The 8713-nt window shown below is 29.4% G+C and overlaps 1 long non-coding RNA gene across 1 annotated transcript; it reads right to left on the reverse strand.

Moving 5' to 3' along the window:
• Positions 1-5709: 5709 nt before the first annotated feature.
• LOC118487384 lies at positions 5710-6262 on the reverse strand. The gene is made up of 2 exons (XR_004881696.1): positions 6094-6262; positions 5710-5983 (listed from the first exon to the last, which is right to left on the reverse strand). It is a non-coding gene; the product is annotated as an uncharacterized LOC118487384 (long non-coding RNA).
• Positions 6263-8713: the final 2451 nt, after the last annotated feature.

The raw sequence follows: 8713 nt of genomic DNA on the forward strand, positions 1-8713 counted from the left end.
AACCTTTATTTTGCTTTAGTATAATAGATAGATAAAAAATGGTTGTGAGTGGAGGAAAGAGAAAATGTTATTGTTCATCTGTATATTTGGGGGGACACTGTTCACCTACTATGATTTTTTAATATATATTGAAAGTGGTTGTGAGTGAAGGAGAGAAAAATGTAATGATAAAGGTATAAAAATATTATTTAATTGAAAAGGAGAGAGAAAAATTATTTGTTTTTAGTTGAAATATATTGATATACGAGTTGTTTTTTAATGGAATGTATGTATAATTTTAGGGGGCTGGATGCGAATGCTCTAAGTGAAGGCTAAATGGCATACGAAAACCCTTTTGAGATAAATAATCTAATAACTATGCATATTTATACTCTATTCCAAAACCAATACATAATTTGCTAGTATATAAAAATTAGTTTCAACTTTCAAGAGTCAAGACATAAGTAATCCTACCTTAAAAAATGAATAAACGTATAGCCGAATACATTCTTTATATTATATATTTATTATTTATTTATAGTAGATATGTGTCATCGGCTTAAACATAAACATTATTATCACTCCCACAAGATCTTAAAGAAGCATATGGGCCTCCTAGAGTCAACTCTATGTCAACAAAAGTTGGAGAAGACAAAGATGCTACAAACGGATCTAGAGCATTTTCCATGTCATCATTTGCCTCAAACATTAGATCTTTTTTCCTTGAAACACTAGTTCTCGACGCCCCGGAATTCATCTTTGAAAGAGGCTCTTTTAGCATCAAATGATTTGTCTCCATATCGATCTTTGTCCTACAGGATTTTAGTTGATGTGTTATTGATCGTTGGTGATTATACTCCTTTGTTTTGTAGTGTAAATTGTTCAAAAAATGAAAATGCAATAAGTTAGGTTGATAAATATAGTTACCAGTTTACTTCTGATCCAAGATAACCATTGTGCATGCTATGCTTATAATGAGGTTCATGTTGGATGTTGGCCAATCTCCCATGATAGTTCTTGTGTTGGGCAAAGCATAGATGATTGTAGTCGCCATTTCCAACTTGTTTCTTCTCCGAAGACTCTATAAAAGTTCGCAAACAAAGAAGAATGGTCATCGTGCAATCTATGGTATTCGTGTTAAGAGTTGATCAAACATAAAGTCAAATTTCTGTATGCCTAAGAATTGTGCTAAAGGTACCCAGCCACTTCATTATTAGTTGTCATGCATTTTTCAAATTGTCAAATCAATAATATTCACTCTTTTTCATAATAAAAGACAAAAAAATCCCATTGATTTTACGTTTTCATACTCATTATTCGAGATATTGATAAAAGCGAGGTCAAAACATGCTAATTTGTGTGTTCCTACTTTCAAGAAGCATGTTTTATTTGAAGTAACATCTTTATCATGTACGGTGAGGTTAATTTGTTTCATCTTTGCCCACACTACTAATAAGTTTTACTTCAGGGGTGTTTGGCCTAGCTTTTATTTTTTGGCTTATGCTTATATTTTAAAGTAGTTTGTAGCTTATTTTCTATTATTTGGTAAGTTCTTTTTAAGTGTTTGGATTAGCTTATAGCTTATTTTATATCATTTGCCCTTATACAAAGAAGCTTTTTTCAAATAAGCTAAAAAACCATCATCAAATAAGCTTCTTCAAATTAGCTTATATAAGCTAATAAGCATAAGCTTAAAAAGCTAAACCAAACACCAAATTAAGCTTATTTTGTAAAAAAAACTTAAAAAAGCTATAAGCTTCATATACCACCAAACGGTTTTCCTGGGTCCAACTCAAACTCTGAAGCCAGTATGGCCCGGTTAAGACAATATGTTTGACCGGAATGGGTAACGGCAGTGGCGTAGCTTAGTTTAAACTCGGGGGTGCACCCACCCCCTCCAATGTCTCGGTTAGAAGTGTAAAATTTTCGATTTTTCGTCGAAAAATTTTAAAATCATAAAGGATCGCCCCCCCCCCCCCAATTATTTTGTCTAAGTATTTATATAATATATAAATTGGGTCCCATGACTCTCTCCCCCCCCCACTTATTTTGCCTAAGTATTTATATAATATATAAATTGGGTCCCATGACTCTATCCCCCCCCCCCTCCCCGGGAACTTTTGGTCAAGCTCCGCCACTGGGTAACGGAGCTTTTCAATTTAGGGAGTGCGATAGCCTAATACAAGAAGGTCATCGTTCCAAAATAATAATAATAATAATAATAATAATAATAATAATAATAATAATAATAATAATAATAATAATAATACATGAACTAGTTGTGTATAATTAAATCACCTTCCGTGTATAAATACGTATACGGACCTTGGAAAATCACATCGTTCTTCATGCTCCTAAACATCTGTACATAAATACACATGCATGTATTAAATTAAATTAAATTAAACTACATATACATTTCCCCTAATGGGAAATAATTAAGTTATGTAATTGTCCAAAATGACGCAAGCGACTAGCTTTTTTTTTAAGTTAGCATATAACTAGGATTGAGACCCGCCGCAATGCGGCGGGGATTCTTTAGTTATAACTAAGTCGATCTAGGACCCGCACATTATGTTAAACCTGTCAAACGGGGGAAAAAAGACGATGTAAAAAACGTTCACCTACACACACACGTTGCGTCATGTTAACTCGCAAAATTTAGAACGAAACGTAAAAACGTTAAACCAAAGACGCACGTTGCGATGTGTTAAGTCACAAAATTTAGAACCAAGCATATAGCGAAAAATTTGCCTAAAATGAAAACTATAAAGGACCAAAGTTGAAAGTAAAAAAAGTTATGAGGATAGATTGCAAAAGATAAAAAGTTTTGGGTTAAAAGTAAACAAACAAATAGTTTTGGGTTAAAAGTAATTTATTAAATACTTTTTGGTAAAAAGTTAAAAAAAATCAATTTTTTTTAAAACCCCCAAAGCCAACGTTATGACAACCATATGGATAACCATTTTTTCTTTGAAAAACCCCCAAAGCCACACCCCGCGTTGCGACGGGGCGTAAAACGGTGTCAAAAACCGTCATCGACCACCAACACTGACTCGACCTAGCATATGCGTGTTGCGACGAACCTGTCAAACATAGAAAAATAGAGGTAAAAACGTTGAACCACACATGAACGTTGCGTCGTATTAACTCGAAAAATTTATAACTATACGCAAAACGAAAATTTGCGAAAGATGAAAAGTATAAGTAACAAAAGTTTTGAAGTTAAATTGCAAATAATGAAAAGTTTTGGATTAAAGTTAAAAAAACAAATTATGTAGGGTTAAAATGGAAAAGGTAAAAACCTTTTGGGTTAAAAGTAAAAAATTCAAGTTTTTTTTGAAAAATGCCCTAAGCACAAGTTACAACTCTTTATGCCTATATTTGTTGCTTCTTTATAGTTATAAAATAATTGAACGCAAACTGAAGTATTAAAATGTCATTTAACCTCGTACTTACCTGACACTTCCTCATTGGTCTAGCTAAATTACGATTTTCTCTGTTGAAATTTACAATTTTGTTATTGGTTTTGTTTTTTCCTCCTCCAGTCAAATTACGATTTTGCCCTCAGTTTAAATTTACAGTTTTGCCATTGTTTTTTCCCCTGTCAAATTACAATTTTGCCCACGGTGTAAACTTATAGTCATGCCATAGTTTTAATTTTTTTTACAGGTATTGTTTTATTTTAATTGGTTGACTCAATTTAATTATTATTCATTCAAGGCGACTGCCTAGCACACGCTCATTTGTTTTGCTTCCATTTTAAAATTATAGTCTTTACATCGTTTTAGTTTTTAGTAAAAACTAGTAGGGTGCCCGCGCGATGCGGCGGGGCGATACTTTGCATTGCAACACTCGTTTCTGTTGGTTTTCTTATTCGTATAATATTTATGATAACATTATTGTGGTGGATATATGTCATAAGTTTACACATATGTAAAAGTTTTGTTCTTTTATAAAAAATAATAACCAAAAGACAAAAAATATTGTTTTTTTTTTGTATAAAAATTAAGAATCAAAAGACAAAAAATAAAAGATAAGTTGTTATAATTGTAAAGTTTGTTTATTTTATTGGTTAAACTATAAAGTATAATTTATTCTTTAAAGTTCATAACTTTTTATAAATATCCACATAGTACTCATCCAATAAACTTTAAGTTTAAAATTTTCGTTTTTATAAAAACAAAAAATAGTATTTGACTCGTAAGTACGTTTTAGAGCTTTAACTTAAATTGTTAAGGGTTTTTACAAATATAAAAAATTTATATTTTTATAAGATTTCATAAACTGTTTTTATAAAAAATAGGATGATAAGAGTTTATATCTTTATTAACTTTATATCATACTAAGTTCAAATTTTTAGTTCCTAACTAATCTTATCTATATGAGTCTACTTTTAACTAATAATCTCTAAAAATATGCAACACAATCTACTACTATGTATCTAGTCAAGTTGGTAAATAATTATTTTAGAACTGACTAATATTATCTATAACAATATAGTTGAACTTATAATTCCTAAAGATTTGGAAACCAGTTTAGAATTTATCTAGTAAAGATTGTAAATTTCTAGAGTATTTTATTTATATTACTTGTTATAAAAATGTTTATAAAATAATTATTTTTTATTAACTTTATATCCTAGTAAGTTCAGTTTTTTAGTTTAGCTTTAAAGTTTATTGCTTTATTACTTTTTAATTAAAAAATGCAAATTATTAGATTAATATCCAAGAATAACTGCAATAATTATTTTTTTTATTAGTTGACTTATAATTCCTAAAATTTTGGGACATAGTTTAATATTTATCTACTAAATATTGTAAATTAGTATTAAATAATTCCTAAAATTTTGGGATATAGTTTACTATCTATCTACTAATCCGTAAATTAGTATTAAATAATTCCTAAAATTTTGGAACATAGTTTATCTTCTATCTACTAAATATCAAAGTTTTGTTTTGTTATAAAAATTAATAATAAATAAAGTATAGAAAAACTGTTTTAAACATGTAAAGATTCGTTTGTTAATAAAAAATACTAAACAAATGACAAAAAAATAAAAAATAAGTTGCTATCGTTATAAAGTAAGTTTATTTTGTTGGTGAAATGATAAAGTTTATAATTTTGTTGTTTAAAGTCCATAACTTTTTTAAATATCCACATCATACTCATCCAATAAACTTTAATTTTAAAATTTTCGTTTTTGAAAAAGTAAAAAGTAAAAAATAGTAGGTGACTTGTAGGTACGTTTTAAACACCTTTAACTAATGTTAAATTTCATTTTTATAAATATTTAAAAAATTATATTTTTATAAAACAGTTTTTATAAAAAAAATAGGATGTAAAAGTTTATATCTTTATTAACTTTATCTTTTTATTTAAGAAATACAAATTATTCGAAAAATCTATAATATTATATAATTATTTTTTCATATCTCGTGTCGTTCAACAGTTTTTTTTATAGAAGGCACTAATGGATATATACAAAATCCTCGTGGAACATGACTGTTAAATTGAATAAGTTTAGTGTGCTTTGTAAATACAATCTTGAATTTACTCCAAACCAAGAGGTAGTTTTCATGTTTTGGCCATTCTTTGTAATCGAATTTATCTCTTTGGAAATGATCAAGTACGAACATGTAAATTATATAATACGAACATGATTAAGTACTAAAGGATATTAGTTCAATCGAGATGTAAATTATAAGTGCAATAAAATAACACAAAACATAAACTTCAAATATAAAATAAACTTTATTATTCATGGGATAGTCTATATCAAACAAAAACAACTGAAAATGAAAAAAACATAAAAACACTTGATATATTTCATCTAAAATCTCTTCTTTTTTGATCCGTTTTTCTTGTTTGTGCTCGAATCAGCAGTATCATCTAATTCATCTTCTTTCTCATCGTCCTCAGAATCATCTAAATTTATAACCTCGACCCATTTCCATTCAGAGAGTCTCTTAGATCTTTTCTTTTGATTCTCATACTTCCGATCCTTAAAAAACAAAAAATTAATAAAAAAGTTAAAAAATGATTAAATAAATTTAAAAAAGAACAAATATTGAATAAAAAAATTAAAAAAGATTAAATAAATTTTAAAATTACCTCTTCACTAAATTGACGTTGAAGCTTAGACTTGTATGGACTGAACATTGCACCATAAGAAATAATTTCAACACTATTATCACCATCATCCTACAATAAAACACCAAATAATAACATAACGAACTTGTTAATATGAAAGATTATAAGCGAAAATATTACTTAAAAACTAACAAAAGCTTGTTCGACAACTGGGGTGTTTAAATTGGTGTGTTGAATCTGAAAAATCAAATAAGTTAGTATTCACATAAAAGTAAATAAAAAAAAACAATTATTCATTATTGCGATATAACAAAACTTATCATAGAACCGACCTTAGATTTTTCAATATCGCATGCTTGTTTTTTTGCATCAAGTGAATTCAGAACTGGCTCCATATTTTAAATCTGTTTAGCAACAGAAATGTAGAACTGTGAGTGTTTGCTATGTATTTATAGTAGTCCATTAGGGTTTAGTTTTAGATTGATCATCCATTTATTTAGGAAGTTTGTTGTGAGTTTTAAGTTTTTAAAATAAGATGCACATATCCTGTTTAGTTTGTTGTGGCATGTTTAATAGGAAGTTTGTTGTGAGTTTTATCTATACTTACTATATTAAACATGCCACAACAAACTGACTCTGTAGAAGTAAAATTAGGGAATATTTTAGTTTATTAATGCCGTTCAAAATAAAAAACTTGGGTAAAAAAGAAATGTTAATGCACGGTAGCTAGGTAATGGTCAAAGCTGGCTTGGGTAAAAAACAAATGTTGGCTTTAATCAATTGTACATTTACGCATCGGCTATTTGTACTTTATGAACGCACGGCGAAACTAAAAAAGACAACTATCGAAACGTCTAAACAAATGGGCCGATCGTCATGGTACCTTCGGATTTTTTTAAACATTACGGGTTGTAAGATATCGCAGGAATACATTAAAAAATTAAAGGGGGGAGGGGAGTGTAACTAATTACCCATAATTATGATAAATGTCAAGGATTTAAATGTAATAGATTAAGGGACTAAAAAACAATTATGGTTTAAAAGACCACTTTACCCTCATTCTAGGGGTTTATTTATAAATAATGGGGGAAGAAGTTCTTAACTTTTGGGAATCCTTCCCTCATGTATTATAATATAGTATAGATATGGTAATGTTTTGTTTTAGTTGGTTGACTCGATGTAATTTTTTTTTAATCGTGGTGTTATGAGTAGTATGTACAAGTGATCGAAACATAAACGTACATGTTATGAGAAAAAATATCCGACTTAATGCCCCGCAACGCGATTAGGGCAAAAACTAGTATATATATAAGAAGGGAATCACTTGATAGAACTCATTAGCATTATTGACTTTTTCTAGTCATTGTGGTTTGTGACAAATTTTGAAAATATTAATGCAAAAGTTAAGGAAAATCATCAAAATGGTTATTTTGACGAATGAGTATGATAAAATACTCTTGATTTTTATTTTACAAAGATATCATGACTGTAATTTTAGTTAAGAAAATGTTTCGGCTACCTAATTAGAAGCTTTCACAAGGCACACCCAATTGCGCCAACACAACAAATTGTGTTCTAGCGCAACAAATTTTTCATCTGGCACGGGAGAATGGATTTGTTGGCGCCAGATGAAAATCTGTTTCACCAAGATTAAAATTTGTTGCACCAGGATTGAAATTAATTGTGCCAACGGAGACTTACTAAACGCTAGTTGATTAAAGTTGCGTCCCATTAAAGTTCATAAAAGTTAAGGCTATTTTCTCAAACTCATTGATCAAGATGGTAATTTTAGTTATCTTTTCCATGAAAAAAAATATATATGGCTTTAGAGCTTTTTGTTCAAAACTACCGTATTTGTAAATTTTTCTATGCTTCTATATTACCAGAAAACACGTAGATAGAATGATTTGAAGATTTAGTATTTCAATTTATGGAAGATAATGAAGAACTCAAGATATTTTTTTAAACTAATTAACCTGAAGATGGCTCTTGATATGAGATAGAGTTAATCCTTCACATTCATCATTGGCAGAATCATCTTTGAAGTTGCTTCTATTTCCATAGAGAAAACATTAATGCAAGCAATGTGTTAGATGTAAATACACAAACCCCACGACATTACCATGCCACCTCACCCAAATAGGCAACATTAACCATGCCACCATCGTTAAAAGAGGGGGGATCTACGGACACGTTACTTCCTTAACGCCCTTGAGGTGAGGTCCACCCCATTTCAAGTAAACAATTTTTTTTGGTTTTTTTTAAATATTTTTTTAGTTAAATCACAATGTGATAGTTAAAGAGTGAGTTAGTTAAGGTGAATTGTCCACATGGAAGTGATGTGGTAGAGCGTTATAGTAAACGAAACCACGAAAAATTCTATATGCACATGTATACAATGTTTCAATGAAAATGGTAAAATGAAGAACAAAAACATGATTCGAGTCGATCTCTCTTCAATTATCTTCTTATCTTGTGATATTTCTTAAAGTACAAAAATTTGCATATATGTATATACATTCACACATATAAGGATGAGTAAATGATACAAAATGTCCAAATCGAACAAGTGGCTTAACACCGGTATCGAATTTTCCGTACCAAATCATTTCCGTTACCAATTCAGTATCCACTTTTGGCG

Source organism: Helianthus annuus, chromosome 15, assembly GCF_002127325.2.
Source record: "Helianthus annuus cultivar XRQ/B chromosome 15, HanXRQr2.0-SUNRISE, whole genome shotgun sequence".
Lineage (NCBI taxonomy): Eukaryota > Viridiplantae > Streptophyta > Magnoliopsida > Asterales > Asteraceae > Helianthus > Helianthus annuus.